Source organism: Bos grunniens, chromosome 1 (assembly GCF_055505025.1).
Source record: "Bos grunniens cultivar Pamir isolate PY7600 chromosome 1, Bosgru_T2T1.0, whole genome shotgun sequence".
Lineage (NCBI taxonomy): Eukaryota > Metazoa > Chordata > Mammalia > Artiodactyla > Bovidae > Bos > Bos grunniens.
Genome location: NC_141165.1, coordinates 122,233,350 through 122,258,014, shown reverse-complemented (window position 1 = coordinate 122,258,014; position 24,665 = coordinate 122,233,350). Strand labels below are relative to the sequence as shown.

At 38.0% G+C, this 24,665-nt stretch overlaps 1 long non-coding RNA gene across 1 annotated transcript in view; it reads right to left on the bottom strand.

Moving 5' to 3' along the window:
* Positions 1-8,276: 8,276 nt before the first annotated feature.
* Positions 8,277-24,665, bottom strand: part of LOC147380185 (uncharacterized) — a 68,613-nt gene continuing 52,224 nt past the window's right edge. The window contains exons 2-3 of the long non-coding RNA XR_015134906.1: positions 9,597-9,712; positions 8,277-8,702 (exon numbers count right to left, since the gene is read on the bottom strand). This is a non-coding gene — a long non-coding RNA (uncharacterized LOC147380185). The remainder of the gene's footprint in view (positions 8,703-9,596; positions 9,713-24,665) is intronic.

The window sequence follows — 24,665 nt, the reverse complement described above, 5'->3', positions numbered from 1 at the left end:
TGTCATAGCTTTCCTTCCAAGTAGCAAGTGTCTTTTAATTCCATGGCTGCAGTCACCTTCTGCAGTGATTTTAGAGTGCAAGAAAATAAAATCTGTCACTGTTTCTACTTTTTGCCCATCTGTTTGCCATGAAGTGATGGAGTCAGATGCCATGACCTTAGTTTTCTGAAAACTGAGTTTTAAGCTAGCTTTTTCACTCTTCTCTTTCACCCACATCAAAAGGCTCTTTAGTTCCTCTTCACTTTTTGCCATTGGAGTGGTATCATCTGCGTATCTGAGGTTGCTGATATTTCCCCTGTCAATCTTGATTCCAGCTTGAGCTTCATGAAGCCCAGAATTTCACATAATATACTCTGCATAGAAGTATAAGCAGAGTGACAATATACAGCCTCGACATACTCCTTTCCCAATTTTGAACCAGTCTGTTGTTCCATGTCCAATTCTAATTGTTGCTTCTGGACCTGCATAGTTTCTCAGGAGATAGGTAAGTCTTAAAGTGATGATATTTTTATCTCTTTTAAGAATTTTCTACAGTTTGCTGTGATTCACAAAGTCAAAGACTTTAGTGTAGTAAGTGAAACAGAAATAGATGTTTTACTGGAATTCTCTTGCTTTTTCTATGATCCAGCGGATGTTGGCAATTTGATTGCTAGTTTCTCTGCCTTTTCTAAATACAGCTTGTACATCTGGAAGTTCTCAATTCATGTACTGTTGAAGCCTAGCTTGAAGGATTTTGAGCATTAACTTGCCAGCATGTGAAATGGGCATAATTGTATGGTAGTTTGAACATTCTTTGGCATTGCCCTTCTTTAGCATTGGACTCTAGACTGACCTTTTCCAGTTCTGTGGCCACTGCTGATTTTTCCAAATTTGCTGGCATACTGAATGCAGCACTTTAACAGCATCATCTTTTACGTTCTGAAATAGCTCAACTGGAATTCCATCACTTCTGCTAGCTTTGTTTGCAGTAATGCTTCTTAAGGCCCGCTTGACTTCTCACTCCAGGATATCTGGCTCTCCCTGAGTGACCATCATGGTTATCCAAGTCGTTAAGACCTTTTTTGTATAGTTCTGTGTATTCTTGCCAGCTCTTAATCTCTTCAGCTTCTGTTAGGTCCTTGCTGTTTCTGTCCTTTATTGTGCCCAATTTTTGCATGAAATATATCTTTACAAAATGTATCTTTAAATATATCTTTAGAAAAATAAAACAAGCCCTTGCTTATAACCAGTATCTGAATTAATTAGTTTATGGTTTTGAGTTATCTTCTTTCTTTTGCTAGAAATAACTTTCTGTATCTGTAAAATGGGTAAAACCTAGATGATCTCAAAGATTCCCTCTATAGATCTTTCATTACAGTCATTAGGTCTGTTTATAACTATTCTCCTCTCCTGCCTAGCTGGCCCATTTTAGGCTGAAGTGTGGCATATCAACTGACTTTAGTGGAAAAGACATATGTATGTACGTATGTGTTAGTCTCAGTAGTGTCCCTCTTTTTGCAACCCCATGGATTGTAGCCTGCCAGGCTCCTCTGTCCATGGGATTCTCCAGGCAAGAATATTGGAGTGGGTTGCCTTTCCCTTCTTCAGGAAAAGACATATGCTCCTTGCCAATTTAAGATACTGCAGTGCATGATTTGTACTTCTCCCTTCTTCACTTGTAATGACTGGAGGTTGAAATGGAACCATGCACCATGATGGCCTGTGTTGGACAGATAGCATGAGTGGAAACCTGTTGCTGTTTCTCAGATTTGGGAGCTGTTAGCAAAAACAACAACCACAGTATAGAATATCCCTTCCTGACTGAGTTCAACCCTTATATTTCACGATTCTAGCTCATTTAAGAAAATATACAAACTTCGATTACCAGTCTAATGTCAGGCCATAAAAGTTCTGGTTTCAAAAATTCTATTATGTTAATATGTACTATATAAAGGTTATTTTAAAACTATCAACAACACTTGAAGCATTAAAATGTGCTTCTATTTAATGTCAGTAAGCAATTACAATAAAATAAAAAGACTTCAAAATTGGTTTTATACAAACCATAAAGAGAAGTGGGATAGAATGGGAACTATTTTCCTCTTCTGCATTTAATTTATATTCAGAAAAGATGGTTTAGTTTCCATATTTTGGAAAACAGCATTGCACATGGACTTAATTTTACTAAAAATGCAGTGTTTGTATATATTATTTTCCAAGTCATTCCTCTTTCCATGAAAATGGCCATTTTTTTCCCATTTCTGCTATGATACATTCTCACAATTTCATAAGTTATATGGTAATGTTTTTTTAATATTAGAGAAATTTTTCAAATATGTTTTTCCAACTTTAAAGCTTTCACCAGAAATTTAGACCAATGTCAAAATAATCCAAATAAATATTTAAAAAATTCAGGCATCCATATGTTTCTAATTTTAGAGACCAGTCATTGAATAGACTGACAATCAAAAGATGGCTGATATCTTTCAATTTTATGCATGAAATTTATGACGACATCAAATTAACTTGCAGTTTAAATTTTATTTGAAAATGCATCTTTTTTCTTCAAGAGGAAAATTCTTTAGTATTTTATGTGTTAGTCATGTCTTCTCTTATCATTTATCATAAAACTTTTGCTTTTTGTGACTAGACTCTTTATAGTCAGAAAATGAAATTACTATTATTTCTTGATTGTCAATACTTCAAAACACTTCATATTTCCACTTTTGTTCATGCTAACTAGTGATAAAGCAATCTTATTTTCATCTTAAATCTGAGTCACACTGGTTTTTCACAGACTACTTAAGGAGTCCTGAAATCCTAAGAATGGTGTTGTCATTCAACAAACAGTTCAAACTCCTGGTAGTCAGCTTAACAGCTGGGTATCCTCAGAGAATTATTTATCTTTTGAGATTTCCAGTTCCATGTTGACAAATGTGGGCACTGATAGTTATCTTCTCATACATTCACCGTGAGAGAAAAATGGATGTGACATTTAATTCTAGAACTACAAGTTCCATAAAGGCATTTTGCTGTTTTGCTCTTTCTGCAGTTCCAGTGCCCACCCTGATTTACACAGAAAGGACTTGTTTAATGTTTATTGAGCCAATGATTGGATAAAAATTTAATAAATAAAATGGGCCAAAGATTGGGTAAAGAACTTTATATAATATATTGTCATATAAATTATAATTATCAATATTAAACTGAAAACTGAAACTTCAGTTAATTAACAATAACTATCAATATTTCTATCATTTTTATTTCATGATACTCTATCTATTTTTACCTTTAAACTCACCTAATATTTTGTAATTTGATTCTTTTAAAAAATGTTTTGATCAAATTTCCTAATTGTGATAAATCAAACTGCTATAGCCCAAGATCCTGGACTAATAGAAAGAAAAGCATTATACAGCATTTATTAAAAGCTATTCATTCTATTGAGTTAGAGTTAGACATTGAGTTAGACAAGGCTGTGGTCCTAGTGTGATTAGATTGACTAGTTTTCTGTGAATATGGTTTCAGTGTGTTTGCCCTCTGATGCCCTCTTGCAACACCTACCATCTTACTTGGGTTTCTCTTACCTTGGGCGTGGGGTATCTCTTCACGGGTGCTCCAGCAAAGCGCAGCTATTGCTCCTTACCTTGGACGAGGTAACCGTCTTACATGGGTTTCTCTTACCTTGGGTGTGGGGTATCTCTTCAAGGGTGCTCCAGCAAAGCGCAGCCATTACTCCTTACCTTGGACGAGGTTACCTTGTCTAACTCAATGAAACTAACCATGTCCGTGGGGCACCCCAAGATGGGAGCGTCATGGTGGAGAAGTCTGACAGAATGTGGTCCACTGGAGAAGGGAATGGCAAACCACTTCAGTATTCTTGCCTTGAGAACCCCATGAACAGTATGAAAAGGCAAAATGATAGGATACTGAAAGAGGAACTCCCCAGGTCAGTAGGTGCCCAATATGCTACTGGAGATCAGTGGAGAAATAACTCCAGAAAGAATGAAGGGATGGAGCCAAAGCAAAAACAATACCCAGCTGTGGATGTGACTGGTGATAGAAGCAAGGTCCGATGCTGTAAAGAGCAATATTGCATAGGAACCTGGAATGTCAGGTCCATGAATCAAAGCAAATTGGAAGTGGTCAAACAAGAGATGGCAAGAGTGAATGTCGACATTCTAGGAATCAACGAACTGAAATGGACTGGAATGGGTGAATTTAACTCAGATGACCATTATATCTATTACTGCAGGCAGGAATCCCTCAGAAGAAATGGAGTAGCCATCATGGTCAACAAAAGAGTGCAAAATGCAGTACTTGGATGCAATCTCAAAAACGACAGAATGATCTCTGTTCGTTTCCAAGGCAAACCATTCAATATCACAGTAATCCAAGTCTATGCTCCAACCAGTAATGCTGAAGAAGCTGAAATTGAATGGTTATATGAAGATCTACAAGACCTTTTAGAACTAATACCCAAAACGATGTCCTTTTCATTATAGGGGACTGGAATGCCAAAGTAGGAAGTCAAGAAACACCTGGAGTAACAGGCAAATTTGGCCTTGGAATATGGAATGAAGCAGGGAAAAGACTAATAGAGTTTTGCCAAGAAAATGCACTGGTCATAAAAAACAATCTCTTCCAACAACACAAGAGAAGACTCTACACATGGACATCACCAGATGGTCAACACCGAAATCAGATTGATTATATTCTTTGCAGCCAAAGATGGAGAAGCTCCATACAGTAGCAAAAACAAGACCAAGAGCTGACCGTGGCTCAGACAATGAACTCCTTATTGCCCAATTCAGACTTAAATTGAAGAAAGTAGGGAAAACCACTAGACCATTCAGGTATGACCTAAATCAAATCCCTTATGATTATATAGTGGAAGTAAGAAATAGATTTAAGGGCCTAGATCTGATAGATAAAGTGCCTGATGAACTATGGAATGAGGTTCGTGACACTGTACAGGAGACAGGGATCAAGACCATCCCCATGGAAAAGAAATGCAAAAAAGCAAAATGGCTGTCTGGGGAGGCCTTACAAACAGCTGTGAAAAGAAGAGAAGCGAAAAGCAAAGGAGAAAAGGAAAGATATAAACATCTGAATGCAGAGTTCCAAAGAATAGCAAGAAGAGATAAGAAAGCCTTCTTCAGCGATCAATGCAAAGAAATAGAGGAAAACAACAGAATGGGAAAGACTAGAGATCTCTTTAAGAAAATCAGAGATACCAAAGGAACATTTCATGCAAAGATGGGCTCGATAAAGGACAGATGGTATGGACCTAACAGAAGCAGAAGATATTAAAAAGAGATGGCAAGAATACACAGACGAACTGTACAAAAAAGATCTCCCCAACCCAGATAATCACGATGGTGTGATCACTCACCTAGAGCCAGACATCCTGGAATGTGAAGTCAAGTGGGCCTTAGAAAGCATCACTATGAACAAAGCTAGTGGAGGTGATGGAATTCCACTTGAGCTATTCCAAATTCTGAAAGATGATGCTGTGAAAGTGCTGTACTCAATATGCCAGAAAATTTGGAAAACTCAGCAGTGGCCACAGGACTGGAAAAGGTCAGTTTTCCTTCCAATCCCAAAGAAAGGCAATGCCAAAGAATGCTCAAACACCGCACAATTGCACTCATCTCACACGCTAGTAAAGTAATGCTCAAAATTCTCCAAGCCAGGCTTCAGCAATATGTGAACCGTGAACTTCCTGATGTTCAAGCTGGTTTTAGAAAAGGCAGAGGAACCAGAGATCAAATTGCCAACATCTGCTGGATCATGGAAAAAGCAAGAGAGTTCCAGAAAAGCATCTATTTCTGCTTTATTGACTATGCCAAAGCCTTTGACTGTGTGGCTCACAATCAACTGTGGAAAATTCTGAAAGAGATCGGAATACCAGACCACCTGATCTGCCTCTTGAGAAATGTGTATGCAGGTAAGGAAGCAACAGTTAGAACTGGACATGGAACAGCAGACTGGTTCCAAATAGGAAAAGGAGTTCGTCAAGACTGTATATTGTCACCCTGCTTATTTAACTTCTATGCAGAGTACATCATGAGAAACGCTGGACTGGAAGAAACACAAGCTGGAATCAAGATTGCCAGGAGAAGTATCAATAACCTCAGATATGCAGATGACACCACCCTTATGGCAGCAAGTGAAGAGGAATTCAAAAGCCTCTTGATGAAAATGAAAGTGGGGAGTGAAAAATTTAGCTTAAAGCTCAACATTCAGAAAATGAAGATCATGGCATCTGGTCCATCACTTCCTGGGAAATAGATGGGAAAACAGTGGAAACAGTGTCAGACTTTATTTTTCTGGGCTCCAAAATCACTGCAGATGGTGACTGCAGCCATGAAATTAAAAGACGCTTACTCCTTGGAAGGAAAGTTATGACCAACCTAGATAGCATATTCAAAAGCAGAGACATTACTTTGCCAACAAAGGTTCGTCTAGTCAAGGCTATGGTTTTTCCAGTAGTCATGTATGGATGTGAGAGTTGGACTGTGAGGAAAGCTGAGCACCAAAGAATTGATGCTTTTGAACTGTAGTATTGGAGAAGACTCTTGAGAGTCCCTTGGACTGCAAGGAGATCCAACCAGTCCATTCTGAAGGAGATCAACCCTGGGATTTCTTTGGAAGTAATGATGCTAAAGCTGAAACTCCAGTACTTTGGGCACCTCATGCGAAGAGTTGACTCATTGGAAAAGACTTTGATGCTGGGAGGGATTGGGGGCAGGAGGAGAAGGGGATGACAGAGGATGAGATGGCTGGATGGCATCACTGACTTGATGGACATGAGTTTCAGTGAACTCCGAAGTTAGTGATGGACAGGGAGGCCTGGTGTGCTGTGATTCATGGGGTTGCAAAGAGTCGGACATGACTGAGCGACTGATCTGATCTGATCTGATTCATTCAATTCAGTATTCTATATCAGTCCACAGAGATGGTAAATTATCTTGATTTTTCAGATTAATTCACTTAAGATACATTCATTCAAATGATTTTAATGAAAATATAAGGACTGACAGAATTAATTTTGCTTAAGTTGTATTAAGACATGTACTCTCCAGATGTCATTTCTTCAGTCATACTCTTTTAGCACTTACTAAATGCTCCCCAAATACTTCACCAAACACTCACCACATGAAGACATAGAGAGTCTCTCTCTCTTACTCTCTCCCTCTACCCTCTTAAAAGGAGAGACTAGGGAATTATTTGACAAGATCACACAATGGAAAAAGCATCAGCATACAGTCATACTTGTTCCTTGCCTCAGAGTGTTGGCCATTCACTTGTGGACTATAAAGACTGAAATAGCGGACATCACACCCCTCCTGGATGTGTTGAGGTTGACTCTTTGTGCAGGCTGGGCTCCTTAGCTCAGGAGTGTTGCTATTCCCTCTGAAGTTCCATGATGAGACAAAAAAGTAATGAGCAGCCCTTTAAAATCCCTGCTGGTTTGTTAAATGAGGATAGCAGAGCAAAGGCAACACTCTGGGATACAAGACAAATCCTGAAGCCTGCGTCTATGGTAAAATCCCTACTAAATCCCAAATGATGAGAGAAACTATGCTTAAAAATATCAGAGGAAAGGTTAAGAAACCAGACAATGAGTGCATTTGTTGTTGCCACAGATATCTCCTCAAATATTCCATACTTGTATGTTATTATTTCATCATTTTATGCTATTCCAGGAGAATCTGCCAGGGTGGTAGCACCTAGGTGTCTTTGTTTTACTACTGCACACAGCAAACTCTCATTTCCTTTTAAAATAGAGCTAAGTCCCAGCTGTGGCGCAACAGCTCCCTTGAAAAATAGTCCTATAAAAGGACTTTTACAAATCATGGGAAGAAATATATTTATTTTCTGTAAATAAACTAGCAAAACAACATAGCCACACACTGGAGAAATGCAGGTAAGAAGAATAAAAGATTTCAGTTTATTCTAGTCCAGGATTTCTTTAGGGACAAACTTATAAATTGTTTTAACAGATCCATACTTCTAAATTATTGCCAGCTTTATTGTTCTTGGTTACTTGGCCCAAAAGCAATAAACTATGTCTTTGGGATGGGGGGAGTGTCTGGAGTCTGACTCTTCAAACAGGAGAAGAGATGTTACACACCTCATGTTTGCTAAAATTCTTCATAAGGCTCCTTCCAAAACACATTATTATAAGATTTTAATTAATAATAATAATTGAAACGATCTCTTTGTTTGGGGCCATCAGTGTTTCTCCGCTAACCTGTCTGCTGTGGGACAGCTGCTTAATCAATCTGTGTGGAGTGAATGACTGAAAGAAAACATTCTCTAGTAAACTACTGATTAAATAGGGTTTCAGGATTAATTCATGTTTATTCAGTTTCTCAACAAGCAGTTCACGAACAACTTTAGACCCAATTCAAACTTTTCACTTTAAAAATAGTGGAGAATTTGATGTTCTGAATTTTGTGATGCCAGGTACTTATTCTCAAGTGGACAGGCAACAACATGGTCCTGAGGACCTTGGGAATGTTCTTCCCGGGAACTGGTACACACGCAGCACTGTACAAAGGAAGAGCCATTCACAATGCTGGTGAGCAGCTACACTCCAGCTGGTATCAGAGCAGGTTTCAGATTTGTTAAAATCCTATTCTTTGGATGCTCAAGTCCACTTCTTTTCTTTTAGTGCCAATTGTGATCCAGTTTTGCAATGAGAAATTCCACTTCTGAGAAAAAAAAAAATATATATATATATTTTATATATAAAATATAAATAAAATATATAAAAATAAAATATTTTTTTATAATTTTTTTTTTATATTTTAACCCTGTATGTGAGACAGCCAAAGAGACACAGATGTATAGGACAGTCTTTTGGACTCTGTGGGAGAGGGAGAGGGTGGGATGATTTGGGAGAATGGCATTGAAACATGTATAATATCATATAAGAAATGAATCGCCAGTCCAAGTTCGATGCAGGATACAGGATGCTTGGGGCTGGTCCACTGGGGTAACCCAGAGGGATGGTATGGGGAGGAAGGTGGGAGGGGGGTTCAGGATGGGAACACGTGTATACCCATGGCAGATTCATGTTGATGTATGGCAAAACCAATACAATATTGTAAAGTAACTAGCCTCCAATTAAAATAAATAAATTTAAATTAAATATATATATTTTAATTTAAATGTATTTATTTTTTTATATTTTATATAAAAATAAAATATAGATATATGTATATATATATACATATATCACAACTCTCTCCTGTTCTTCCTCATACTTGAAACATAAATCCAGAATCAATCTGGTGTTTTGTTCTGCTCTAAACAGCATACTTTCCATTGGCTACCTGTGTTGCTTCCCTAACTATCCCCGATCCTTGGAACTTCCCAGACCACATTCTCAGTGTCAGGTCTTACCCCAGCTAGCAACTCAGTCAACAGGCATCTAATGAGAATCTGGTCATGTGTGCAATAATTTGCATTGCTCACAATCCTTCCTGTTCACACATCTGAGTTTGGGCAAGTAGAACTAGGAAGTTTATAAAAGGCTGGGAACCCCTAGACCGCCCCTTCAGCTAAAACAAATATGCTGTATTTCTAAGATTGGGTTTTGTTACCTCTTGGAAGAAGAGCAAGAACTTAAGTGAGTCATTTCTGCCGATTGGTAGTCAACTTGCCTCACTTTTTAAATCCAGACGTAAAGAGTCAATACGGTGCCCAGTACATTCTTTTCCTCAAAGGAAAGAAATTTAACATATTTTCTTAGTTGGATTTAAGATATAACTTTAAGTTCTAGAAAAAAGAGAAAAGTTACTTTGCCTATTATCCAAGTGTTTTACATCAAATGGAAGTTGAGGAAGCGGGTCTTTGTTTAGTTAATATGCATTACCTGTTTCTCGCAGGAATGTGGAAAACTGGCTGCACCGTAACAATATAAAAGTTTAACATTTGACAGTTTGTTTCTTTAAGTAGCAATGAATGTATATAGGAATTGTCAATCCATAAAAAAGAATAATTGTATAAATATTTTAAAATAGATAGGTAGCTTCTAGGAAGCAGAGTCAAAAATAACATGGAGTTGTACCAATTTGCCAGTGTAAGTAACATGAGCAAGATATAACTCATTTACAAAACCCCTACTTTTATTCTAACAGCACAAAGAACACACAAAGGGTGAAAGGAGATTGTTTCTACTTGTTTCTGGAGACTACAGGGAATATACACATGGGAAGAATGAAAATCTTAAGGAGTGATTCATGGAAAGTTTGGTATAAAACCATTCAAGAGCTTTAACCTAGGACTGGCCCCAACTAGAACAATGACTCAAAAGTATATTCATCCTCTTCATTTGAAAAAGAAAAAAATGTTTAGCACTTTAATCTTCTGTAAATATTCTAAAAATAGAGGCTAAAGTTAAAATAATTCTCACTAAAATGTCTGAGATTTATTCACTTTATTTAAATGTGTAATTCTGTATTATAAGCCATCTGGGAATATAATAAGGCTATGAAGGATTTATTGGGCTTCCCTGGTAGCTCAGCTGTTAAAGAATCTGCTTGTAATGCAGGAGACCACAGTTCAATTCCTGGTTCAGACAGTTCTCCTGGAGAAGGGTTAGGCTACTCACTCTAGTATTCTTGGGCTTCCCTGGTGGCTCAGATGGTAAAGAATCCGCCTGCAATGAGGGAGACCTGGGTTCTGTCCCTGGGTTGGGAAGATCCCATGGAGAAGGGCATTGAAACCCACTCCAGTATTCTTGCCTGAAGAATCCCCAAGGACAGGGGAGCCTAGCGGGTTATAGTCCATGGGGTCGCAAAGAGTTGGACACAACTGTGTGACTAAGCACAGCATATGAAGGATTTATTAAAGAAAATGGCGGCTCGCTGCATGTGTGCGTGTGTGTGTGTGTGTGTCCTCAGTCATTTATGACCCTTTGCAAGCCTATGGACTATAACCAGGCTCCTCTATCCATGGAATTTTCCAGGCATAAATACTGGAGCAAGTTGCCATTTCCTCCTCCAGGGGATCTTTCCAACCTAGGGATTGAATCTGCATCTCTCGTGTCTCCTGCATTCCAGGTGGATTCTTTACAACTGCATCACCTGGGAAGTTCTAAGTTAACTGCTTAGTCTGCTGTAAAAGTCCAAGGAATCCATGACCTTGGTCTTCTGTCATCAGTTCTCCCACAAAAGACTGTAGCTTTATGCCACCCAAAAAGACTATGAGGTGATTCCTGATGTATCTTTTTACCTCTGACTCAAGTGTAACTATTCTGGAATGAAACACAGGTAACTATGAACCATTAATTTTTGGGTATCCCCCTCCATTTTTGGTAAGAATATATTAACAACAAAAGAATTGAGAATTATAATTATGATTCCATTTCAATGGCAATTTATCACTTTAAATTCTTTGGGAAAAAAATAGTAGTGTTAGGTGAATACATTACCCAAAGCATCTGTCAGGGTTCTGGTGTGATATAAATGCATGCACATAAACGATGGAAGAAGTTGGTTCTCCATACTGGTTGCTGACTAAATTTTCTGGTGCTCCTTGAGTATCTAGGTAAGAATATAAGTGTTGACCATCATGGGGTACCAGTTCTCATCCATAATATTTTTTCATGTGTTTAAGGTAAACTTCTTGCTCCACATTGGAAACTTATGTGGTATGAATACGTAAGTATGTATGCATGGGTGTATATGTGTGTTTGTCTATGAGAAAGAAGGATGTTATTTTTATGCCAAATAATTTCATAAAATTAGAAGGCTTATACTGAGGTCTCTGAGGGAGGAAATATCTGCATTATCTACAAAATGTCAGTGATGGTACAGTAGAAAGAACAGTGCTCCCCAAAGATGTCCACATACTAATCTGTGAAACTTGGGAACATGTTGCCTATGTAGAAAAAAGGCTCTGCGGATATTATAAAATTTAAAATCTCAGGTAAAAGGATTATGCTGGATTATCTGGGTGGGCCCAATTTGATCACAAGTGTTCCTGTAAGATACTGCCCAGATGTCTCGGTGGTAAAGAATCCCCCTGCAATGCAAGAGATGCAGGACATGTGGGCTTTATCCCCAGGTTGGGAAGATCCTCTGGAGGAGGAAATGGCAACCCATTCCAGTATTCTTGCCTGAAAAGTCCCATAAACAGAGGAGCCTGAAGGGCTACAGTTTATGGGGTCACAAAGAGTCAGACATGACTAAAGTGACTGAGCATACACACACATCTTTGTAATAGGGATTTGGGAGGATCTAAGGAAGAAAAGGAGGCGTAACCATGGAAGCAGATTTTAAAAGAAATTTAAAGATGCTTATGTTGACTTCGAAGATGAAGAAAAGGGTTACAAGCCAAAGAAGGCAGATTGTTTCTGCAAGCTAGAAAACGTAAGAGATTCTTCCCTAGAGTCTCCAGAATGAGTACAGAACTTGACTTTAGACCCTTTTGGAAGGCTGACCTCCAGAGGTCTGCTATGATCCATTTGAACTTCTGGCCTCAAGAACTGGATAACAGATTGGCTATTCAGTAAGTTCAGTCGCTCAGTAGTGTCCGACTCTTTGCAACCCCATGAACCACACCACACCAGGACTCCCTGTCCATCACCAACCCCTGGAGTCCACACAAACCCATGTCCATTGAGTCAGTGATGCCATCCAATCATCTCATCCTCTATTGTCTCCTTCTCTTCCTGCCCTCAATCTTTCCCAGCTTCACGGTCTTTTCAAATGAGTTAGTGCTTCACATCAGGTGGCAAAGTATTGGAGTTTCATCTTCAACATCAGTACTTCCAATGAACACCCAGGACTGATCTCCTTTAGGATGGACTGGGTGGATCTCTGTGCAGTCCAAGGGACTCTCAAGAGTCTTCTCCAACACCACAGTTCAAAAGCATCAATTCTTCAGCACTCAGCTTTCTTCACAGTCCAACTTTCACATCCATACATGACTACTGGAAAAACCATAGCCTTGACTAGATGGACCTTTGTTCACTAAGTAATGTCTCTGCTTTTTAATATGCTATCTAGGTTGGTCATAACTTTCCTTCCAAGGAGTAACCGTCTTTTAATTTCATGGCTGCAATCACCATCTGCAGTGATTTTGGAGCCCCCAAAAATAAAGTCTGACACTGTTTCCACTGTTTCCCCATCTGTTTGCCATGAAGTGATAGGACCAGATGCCATGATCTTTGTTTTCTGAATGTTGAGCTTTAAGCCAACTTCTGCACTCTCCTCTTTCACTTTCATCAAGAGGCCATTAGTTCTTCTTCACTATCTGCCATAAGGGTGGTGTTATCTGCATATCTGAGGTTATTGATATTTCTCCTGGCAATCTTGATTCCAGCTTGTGCTTCCTCCAGCCCAGGGTTTCTCATGATGTACACTGCATAGAAGTTAAATGAGCAGGGTGACAATATACAGCCTTGACGTACTCCTTTTCCTATGTGGAACCAGTTTGCTGTTCCATGTCCATTTCTAACTGTTGCTTCCTGACCTGCATACAGGTTTCTCAAGAGGCAGATCAGGTGGTCTGGTATTCCCATCTCTTTCAGAATTTTCCACAGTTTATTGTGATCCACACAGTCAAAGGTTTTGGCATAGTCAATAATGCAGAAATAGATGTTTTTCTGGAACTCTCTAGCTGTTTCGATGATCCAGCAGATGTTGGCAATTTGATCTCTGGTTCCTCTGCCTTTTCCAAAAATAGCTTGAATGTCTGGAAGTTCACAGTTCACGTATTGCTGAAGCCTGGCTTGGAGAATTTTGAGCGTTACTTTACTAGTGTGTGAGATGAGTGCAATTGTGCAGTAGTTTGAGCATTCTTTGGCATTGCCTTTCTTTGAGATTGGAAGGAAAACTGACCCTTTCCAGTCCTGTGGCCACTGCTGAGTTTTCCAAATTTGCTGGCATATTGAGGGCAGCACTTTCACAGCATCATCTTTCAGGATCTGAAATAGCTCAACTGGAATTCCATCACCTTCACTAGCTTTGTTCATAGTGATACTTCCTAAGGCCCACTTGACTTCACATTCCAGGATATCTGGCTCTAGGTGAGTGATCACACCATCGTGATTATCTGGGTTGTGAAGATCTTTTCTGTACAATTCTTGCCACCTCTTCTTAATATCTTCTGCTTCTGTTAGGTCCATACCATTTCTGTCCTTTATCAAGCCCATATTTACATGAAATGTTCCCTTGGTGTCTCTGATTTTCTTGAAGAGATCTCTAGTCTTTCCCATTCTATTGTTTTTCTCTATTTCTTTGCATTGATTGCTGAGGAAGGCTTTCTTATCTCTCCTTGCTATTCTTTGGAACTCTGCATTCAAATAGGTATATCTTTCCTTTTCTCCTTTGCGTTTCGCTTCCCTTCTTTTCACAGCTATTTATAAGGCCTCCTCAGACAGCCATTTTGCTTTTTTGCATTTCTTTTCCATGGGGATGTTCTTGATACCTGTCTCCTGTACAATGTCACGAACCTCCGTCCATAGTTCATCAAGCACTCTGTCTATAAAATCTAGTCCCTTAAGTATATTTGTCACTTCCACTGTATAATCATAAGGGATTTGATTTAGGTCATACCTGAATGGTCTAGTGGTTTTCCCCACTTTCTTCAATTTCAGTCTGAATTTGGCAATAAGGAGTTCATGATCTGAGCCACAGTCAGCTCCTGGTCTTGTTTTTGTTGACTATATAGAGCTTCTACATCTTTGGCTGCAAAGAATATCATCAGTCTGATTTCATTGTTGACAATCGGGTGATGTCCATGTGTAGAGTCTTCTCTTGTGTTGTTGAAAGAGTGTGTTTGCTATGACCAGTGCATTCTCTTGGCAGAACTCTATTAGCCTTTGCCCTGCTTCATTCTGTACTCCAAGGCCAGATTTGCCTGTTACTCCAGGTGTTTCTTGAATTCCTACTTTTGCATTCCAGTCCCCTATAATGAAAAAGACATCTTTGGCGGGGGGGCTGGGGGGGGGAGGGTTAGTTCTAGAAGGTCTTATAGGTCTTCATAGAACCATTCAACTTCAGCTTCTGCAGCATTACTAGTTGGGCCATAGACTTGGATTACTGTGATATTGAATGGTTTGCCTTGGAAACAAACAGAGATCATTCTGTCATTTTTGAGATTGTATCCAAGTACTGCATTTCGGACTCTTTTGTTGACTATGATGGCTACTCCATTTCTTCTGAGGGATTCCTACACACAGTAGTAGATATAATGGTCATCTGAGTTAAATTCACCCATTCCAGTACATCTTAGCTCGCTGATTCCTAGAATGTCAATGTACACTCTTGCCATCTCCTGTCTGATCACTTCCAATTTGCCTTGATTCATGGACCTGACATTCCAGGTTCCTATGCAATATTGCTCTTTACAGCATCAAACCTTGCTTCTATCCTCAGTCCCATCCACAACTGGGTGTTGTTTGTGCTTTGGCTCCATCCCTTCATTCTTTCTGGAGTTATTTCTCCACTGATCTCCACTAGCATATTGGGCACCTACTGACCCGGGGAGTTCATCTTTCAGTGTCTTATCTTTTGCCTTTTCATACTGTTCATGGGGTTCCCAAGGCAAGAATACTGAAGTGGTTTGCCATTCTTTTCTCAAGTGGACCACATTGTGTCAGACCTTTCCACCATGGCTGGTCCATCTTGGGTGGCCCCACACGGCATGGCTTAGTTTCATTAAGTTAGACAAGGCTGGTTTGTAGTAATGTGTTGCAGTAGCAATAGAAAGCTAATGCAAATGGGTACTGTATATTGAGCAAGTGTAAAGTCTCTGAAGCTAGACTACCGGTTTGAATCCACATTACTGTGCATTCTAATCAGTTTTATTTTTCTATATCTCAGCTTCTTCATCTATAGAATAAGGATAATAATAGTAATTATTTCACAGGGTTGAGGCAAAGGACTAAATGAATTAATATATGTAAAGCACTTAAAGTATGAGCCTGGAATAAAAACATCACTACATATGTATTATCCCTTACTATAAGGGTGGGAGCAATTGATATATCTGGCAATTCGCTGATCCTTTGTGGCTGCTGCGTCTTCAGACAGTGAAAGTGAAGTCAGTCAGCTGTGTCCGACTCTTTGTGACCCCATGGACTATAGCCAACCAGGTTCCTCCATCCATGGGATTATCCAGGCAACCATACTGGAGTGGGTTGCCATTTCCTTCTCCAGGAGATCTTCCCAAACCGGGGGTTGAACCCGGATCTCCAGCACTGTAGGCAGATGCTTACCATCTGAGCCACCAGGGTGTCTCACTTCAGATGATGAGTGAATGCCAACTTGATCTGTTGACAAGGTGATTTTCCAAGTATAGTGTCTGGAATTATAATGTCTCCTAATCTGTTATTTTTTTGTTTTGTTGAAATGGTTCATGGCCTATTTCTTGCCATAAAGATGGAGAAGGTAATTTCAAATAATCTTCAAGCAAGGGAATTATGGTCAAGATTCCACAGTTTAATCAGCAGAGGAACAATGCTATGGAAGGCAGATTGGGATCAAATTTGAAGTCAAAGAGAGGCACAAGGAATGTCAAATTTGAGCACCACTGAACATACCAGATGCATTGGCTGATTCAAGGTTGAAGAAGGAAAGTGACAGCAAAATAGCGAAAGCATGGTAAAAACCACAAATATTGGAAAATCTGTACAATTTTACTCAAACCATGCTTTGTGGTTATGGAATTTCTCTAATCTGCTTTTAGTCCAGAAATCCAAAAATCTATTTCCAACAATCAACTGGTCATTTCTACATATTTCTTTCTTATATTCCTTATCTTGCTTGATTAATTATACTAACATTCCATTCAGAAATTGGGAGCTATCATCAACCTCTCCCTCATAACTAATGTCTAATTTTCTAAATCCCATCAATTATACATGCCAAGTAAATCTGATCTGTCTTCTATCTCCACTCCTACAGTTTAAACCATAATGATTTCTCATCAGCTTCCTAACAGATCTGTTTGCCTTTCAAAGAATCCTACACACGCCACCTGAATTAATTTTGTACAGATCAGATTGGTTCATGCCATGCCTCTGTTTAAAATATTTTCATAGATCCTTGTCAGTATAGAACTAAACAAACACTTCTTCACAGGGACTTGAATGTTCCAGCTGTGTTTGTTTTTGCATCCTCAGGGCTCTCTGCTTACTAATATCTAGGTGACTGAGTTCCATGTGTTACCTCTTGATCTTACTCAGACATACAATTCTCCCTTTTCCTTTCTCAGTGTTGTGTGTAGTCTCCTTTTCCCTAAATGCCCCTCATCCATTATTCATCTGGAGTGTTCCTACTTATCTTTCCAACTTTGCTCTAATGTTGCTACCTTTGCCAACAGTGCAAAGCCTTCCTTGACTGGTGGCTCAGATGGTAAAGAATCTGCCTGCCATGCAGGAGACCCAGGTGTGATCCCTGGCTTGGGAAGATCCCCTGGAGAAGGGAATGGCTACCCACTCCCATATTTCTGTCTGGAGAAGTCCATGGACAGAGGAGCCTGGTGGGCTATAGTCATGGAGTCGCAAAGAGTCAAACATGACTGAGCAGTGACACATTCACTTTCACCTTTCTTCACTGCAAGGAGTTTGTGTCCTATGTTGATAGTAGATGCAAATATCAATCGGTAAGTATGCAAGAACTCAGTGTATAAGAAATACACTTTACTTTTTTATAACAAAATTAATCTTATTTTGAGCATTCATCTTATAAGTGTAGGATAAAATTGTTGTAAGTCAATTTAGTCCCCTTACCCCTTTCCCTGGGCTTGGGTTTAAGTTTTGGGAGAATTAAATAATTCCAAGTGCTTAAGAGGTGGTAAACCACATCTTTAATAATTTCATTCCTGTCTTTCTGCCTGTGGTCACTGGACATCAGACTATTAAGCTCAGTACTGAAATTCCTACCCCCATGGCCCCTTCTAGTGGGTTTGTTATTTGCTATTAATATGGTGCTTCTTTTGGAGAACCCCATCGAGAGAGGAGCCTGGTGGGCTACAGTCCATGGGGTTGCACAGAGTTGGACATGACTGAAGCGACTTAACATACATGCCCCTATGACATGTTACAGAACTTGCTGTAATGATGCCTATGTTGGGTCTTGATGTCAACCTCTCAGGAAACTACCCACAGATGGAGGGCACCCCAATCAATCGCTCTCCATTCCTCACATCCCTCCTAGCCTCTGTTCTTATACTGTCTTCTCCATTTCTTGTCCTTACTATTGGGAGAGTTGGTGGGAAAGATAATTATCTTTCTTTCATGTATCTTTATATCTTAAATCTTCTTCATTCTCCCAAGGCCTTAAATATCTGAAAACCAAGGCCAAGAAGAATCTCAAATAGTCTCTTTTAAAAGAATTGTTATTGTTTTTGTTGCTGTTGTGGGCATTTGTTTTTGTTTTGATGCTTCCTTCCTGGAAGAGATGAACATGGCAAGGTCTATTTACTGGAGTTGGGAGGAAGGGAAATAATAAATCCAGGTGAGAGAAAGAAAAGGAGACATAGTTAATATCTTAACAATATTATTCTGTCCCATGTTACAAACAGGATATGAGGCAGAGACAAGTGGCAGGATCTAAAACCACTACTTCAACTGATGCTGAAAGTAAAAGTTGCTCAGTCGTGTCTGACTGTTTGTGACCCCATGGACTATACAGTCCATGGGATTCTCTAGGCCAGAATACTGAGTGGGTAGCCTTTACCTTCTTCAAGGGATCTTCCCAACCCTGGGATCAAACCCAGGTCTCCCCCATTGTAGGTGGATTCTTTACCAGCTGAGCCACAAGGGAAGCCCAATGCGGCTACAGGCCAAATGGTGAGGTGGAAAGAAGTTGGACTTGGACATTATATCTTTTCTCTTATCTCACCAAGTCTTCCTCTCTCCTTCTGGTTTGCCAGTTTCCTCCCAAATCCATGAAAGTATGCTTCCAGAAAGGCTCACAGAAAATTCACAACAGCTGATTTTTATACATTAACCTTATACACATTATAGTAGTTATAGTCATGAGCTAACAAGGCAGAAGCAGAAGATATTTAAGGCTGAACATAGACTCTGATTCTGAAGTAAAAAGTAAAAAGTTTTGTCATTGGTGCTTTAAGCACCAAAACAAGAAGCTAACAAAGAAAACAGACATACATAGGACTACATCAACCACAGATTTTGTTGCCAGCTGGTAAGCAATCAGAAAACATAATTGCTAGTAATTCTTTCTTTGACTAACTTATTAGCCAGTTGTGCCAGGGGTCGCTTTGGGTTTAGTTGTTCATCATAATTCGTAAGAATAATTTTGTGGGTCTTCTTTAAACTGCCAAGCACCAGCTGCCAGGTTTGATTTACATTGTTACAAAAGATAATATCATTTTTTTATTATTACTGTATGAGTGCTTATGCATAAAGATTCTTTTTTTAAACCATCTTGTACAATGAAATATGTTAAATATATTGAAACATTAATTTTCAACCACATTTGGAATATTAAATTGAAAATTATCAACTTTCAGATAAAACAATATGCCTAAAGATATGATTGTAGTTCATGTGTAAGCTTAGAAAAGGTGTCATTTTCATAGAAAAGAAACCAAATATTATTAATATCCATATATATGTTTTAGTCCCTTATTAAAGTTGCTAAATACTAATTGTTTTAAATGGACAAATTTTATATAAAATACACACCAATGAAACACATTATTCAAAGGTTTTAAATTGTTATTCCCAAATTTAGAGGCCAAGGGCAACTTTTTGGTTCATTCATAAGGCCAAGAACAAAACCTTGAAATGGACCCAAACCATTTGAGGGTTTAAATATCCTTGTTTTTCCAGCTGTGCATTCTAGAAGAGTCTACAGATATCTAACAGTTTACATTTTACAGATTTTACTGAAAGAGGAAAAAATTGTTTTCCCTGAGAGAAAACTACTCTGGATAAATATAAATGTAAATGAAACCAGAAGGTGCACTCCATTGTTTACCTTAAGGGAAAATTTTATCTTTTTACAAAATTATATTTTATTCTCCTCTGATTTTGACTTGAACAGCTTCCAATTTCATTTGCCTTCTTTGTTTAGGCTTCGTGAGTTCCTTCCCTTAACCCATCACTAAGGTGGTTGCATCTATTGAAAATTTTCAGAACCTGTGTCTTAGATGAAATATTCTCTTCCTTTTGTCCATTACTTGTCTGCCAAAAAGTGCTCAATTCAAAAGAAGGAAATATATTAGTATATATTATAATATATTATAATTAGCTCATTCTACTTGCCCCCTTAAATAGAGGAATTCAAATCATTTTATCAAACAAATTATGAATAGGTTCCATTTCACTTGGAAGGCTAGTTATCTGTAGTAAAAATAGTTTGATTTATTGCTGGTAGCTTTCACTTCATTGTTTGAGATTGGCCATCAGGCAGAAATTAATCCTATTTGTCACAGAGTGATGTAAAGTTATGAAAATATACGCAAAACTCCAAGACCTTTACTCAGTGTAATTTCCAAAATTGTAAAAGTCCATTACCTGGAAGAAAATAGAACACGTGTAAATAAGTAAATTTTTTTCAATTAATTATTTCTGCTGTGTTTGAAAAATATGTAGATGAGAGTTGAGATTAGTATTTTCAAGACAATGTGTAGAAGTTTCTGGATGCATCCTTTCATAAGAGAGATAATACTGGATTATGAACTGATTTATAAAAATTTTTGTTTCAGGAGAAAATCCAAGAAGAAAATATTTGACTGACTTACATGTGTACCCGTATGATTTATATGTACATGCAGAAAGTTAAGAGTTGCATCTGGTTACTGTGTGATACAATATTTTGTCCACTAGATGGGTCTCACTTTCATATTTTTAAAAATAAGACAATTTTTTATGTATTCATTTTGGTTGACTTCACAGAGCTGCCTGTTGAGTTAGAAAATAATACCAAACCAGTTCTTTTCAAAAGTACTCTTCTTGAATAACAATAATTTTTAAAATATGCTTTTTTAAACTGAGTAAGTGTTCTGTTCTTCTAACTGGAATTAAGGACAAATTAAATAATAACTAAATATAATGTGGAGCCCGGATATAATCTTGGAACAGAAATATAAACATTAGTGGAAAAACTAGCAAAATCTGAATGTCCATATATTGTTTAATATCTACAACTATTTCAAAATAAAAAATTTAAAAATTGAATGTAATAAAGTGTAGGAAAAATTAGAAAAATAATGATGAGTAGTACAAAGACTGTGATTAATGGAAAGAAAAAGGCTTAATAAATGAGATGCTAGAAAATGTTTAGATTATATTTTTAAAATCTTATTGAATATTATTATGTTTCTTATTAATTTGAGGTGTAGACTTAGCAAAAGTCACAACTGTTGGTTTTGTCCACCAAAATAGAAGTAATTAATTGAGGTAAACAAAGTAATATGGACAAGGACCACACAGCCTTTATAATATATAATCTAATTTTGGATTTTTTCTGTTTATTTTGAATCATTAGTCATTTAGTGCTGACATCTAATTTTTTTTTTCAGAAAAAAACACAGGAATAATAAGTTTTCTGAACTTGTGATTACAAGTGACAATAGTTATATAGAATTTATACACACACACAAATGAGAACAAATAAAACTGAGGAAATCTAAATATTATCGGTGGACAGTATCACTGTCAATATAATGAGCCATGTTAAACTACAGTACTGCAAAATATAACCACTGGAGAAAACTGGGGAAAATATACAAGGGATCTCATATTATTTCACACAATTGAATGCAAATCTGTAATTATCTCAATTCAGAAAAAATTGTGAAGGCAAAGTAAAGTACTCTCCAATTTTAAAGTAAGAGAATGAAAGAGCCACTGTAGCCTGTAAGCAGCCATAGTGAATAAATAGGCAGTGAGTATGGCTGTGTTCTGCTGAATTTTATTTAAAGGCACAAATTTAACTATTGTTAATTGTCTTGTGTCATTAAATATTACTTTTCATTTTTCTCAACCATTCAAAAGCGTGGTTTCCATTCTTAGCTTGCAGGCCATAAGCATATACAGAATTTGACTAGAGGGCTATAGTTTACTGACTGCCAGAGAGACACAGATTTGGCCAAAAATAATGAAAATGTTTACAAGAGTAGACATAGCTGAAGCTAAGTGGTCTCTCTGTTAAGATGGTAGAGAGGATCTTCACAAAATAAGGAAAAGACTGAAACTGGTAATTCAAGGGCTTTTAGTTGGAATATTCTATGACTCTTTGGTCTTGTGTCCTGAAATGTGTTTGTTTAAGGGGTAAAAAGAGATTGATTACTTATTTTTAAATATTTTTTAAAAAATTTGGCTCAAAATAGTGACTATTTTTTCTAGTGTTAAAATTCTGTAAAAATCTCTTAGACAAAACAGTCTCTGACATAAATTATACCAATGTTTTCTTAAGTAGAAATAAAAACAAAAATAAATAAATGGGACCTAAACAAACTTATAAGCTTTCAAACAGCAAAGGAAACTATAAACAAGATGAAAAGACAATCTATGGACAGAGAGAAAGTGTAAGTTTCTCAGTCATGCCCTACTCTTTGTGACCCCATGGACTGTATAGTCCATGGAATTCTCCAGGCCAGAATACTGGGGTGGGTAGCCTTTCCCTTCTCCAGGGGATCTTCCCAACCCAGGGATCAAATCCAGGTCTCCTGCATTGCAGGTGGATTCTTTACCAGCTAAGCTATAAGGGAGGCCCTTAGGGACAAAATATCTTCAAATGATGCAACTGACAAGGGCTTAATTTTCAAACTATATAAATAGCCCATACAGCTCAAGAATAACAAAAACAAACAACACTATCCAAAAAATGGGCAGAAGACCCAAACAGGCATTTCTCCAAAGAAGACATGCAGATGACCAAGAGGCACATAAGGGGATACTCAATGTTGCTAAAAATTATTAAAGAAATGCAAATCAAACTTATAATGAAGTATCATTTCACACCAGTCAGAATGGCTATCATTAAAAAGGCTACAAATAACAAATGTTGGACAAAATGTGGAGAAAAGGGAACCTTCCTACCCTGTTGGTGAGAATATAAGTTGGTACAGCCACTGTGGAAAACAATATGGAGGTTCCTCAAAAAACTAAAAACAGAATTATCATATGATGCAGCAATCTCACTCCTGGGTGTATATCTGGACAAAACTATAATTCAAAAAGATACATGCACTTCTATGTTCATAGAAGCACTAGTCACAAGAGCCAAGACATGGAAACAACTACATGTCCATCAACAGATGAATGGATAAAGATGTGGCATATATATATATATTTATATATGTATATATATATATATATATATATATATAGCTTTTGTCTATGTGGATCATAGTAACTATGGAAAGCTCTTAAAGAGATGGGAATACCAGACCATCTTACCTGGCTCCTGAGAAAACTGTATGTGTGTCAAGAAGCAACAGTTAGAACCCTGTATGGAACAACTGATTGGTTCAAGATTGAGAAAGGAGTATGACAGGGCTGTCTGCTGACACCCTGTTGGTTTAACGTATAAATTGAGCACATCATGAGAAATGTCAGGCTGGATGAGTTCCAAGCTGGAATTAAGATATTACTCTGCCAGCAAAGTTTGTATAGTCAAGGCTATGATCTTCCCAGTGGTCACAAATGGCCATGAGAGCTGGACCGTAAAGAAATCAGAATGCCAAAGAATTAATGTCTTTGAACTGTGGTGCTGGAGAAGATCCTGAAAGTTCCTTGGACATCAAGGAGATCAAACCAGTCACTATTAAGGGAAATCAACCCTGAATACTCATTGGAAGGACTGATGCTAAAGCTGAAGCTCCAGTATTTTGGTAATTGGATGCAAACAGTCATCTCACTGGAAAAGTCCCTGATGCTGAGAAAGATTGAGGGTAGAAGGAAAAGAGCACATCAGAGGATGAGACAGGTGGATGGTATCACTGATGCAATGGACATGAACTTGGACAAACTTGGGAGATAGTGAGGGACAGGGAGGCCTGGCATATTGGAGTCTATGGGACTGAAAAGAGTAGGACATGACTGGGCAACTGAACAGCAACAATACAATGAACTACTACTTAGCCATAAAAAAAGAATGAAATAATGCCACCTGTAGCAATATGAATGCAACTAGAGATTATCATACTAAGTAAAGCAAGTCAGAAAGAGAAAGACAAATACTGCATGATTTCACTTACAGGTGAAATCTAAAATATGACACAAATGAGCCCATCTATGAAATGTAAATAGAATCATGGACATAGAGAACAGAGACAGAGAAAACCCCTGGTGGTTGTCAAGGGGGAAGGATTTGGAGGAAGGGTGGAAGAGAGGTTGGTGTTAGCAGATGTAGTCTTTTATATATGCGATGGATAAGCAGTAAGGTCTTACTACATGACACAGTTCAATAGTCTACAATAAACCATAATGGAAAAGAATAAATTAAATAAGAATGTGTATATATCTATAGCTGAATCACTTTGCTGTACAGCAGTAATTAAATCAACTATACTTCTGTAAAAAGTATATAAATAAAAGCTATTCCCTTGCATCTTTTGAACCTATAAGCTACCTCCGGACCTGAATTTTTCTTTACATCCTGGTCCATACCTGATGTTCAGGAAACTTCTTCAGTTACTGTTCTTAAATTTTGCAGTGGAAGCCATAGGTCAGCAAAGTT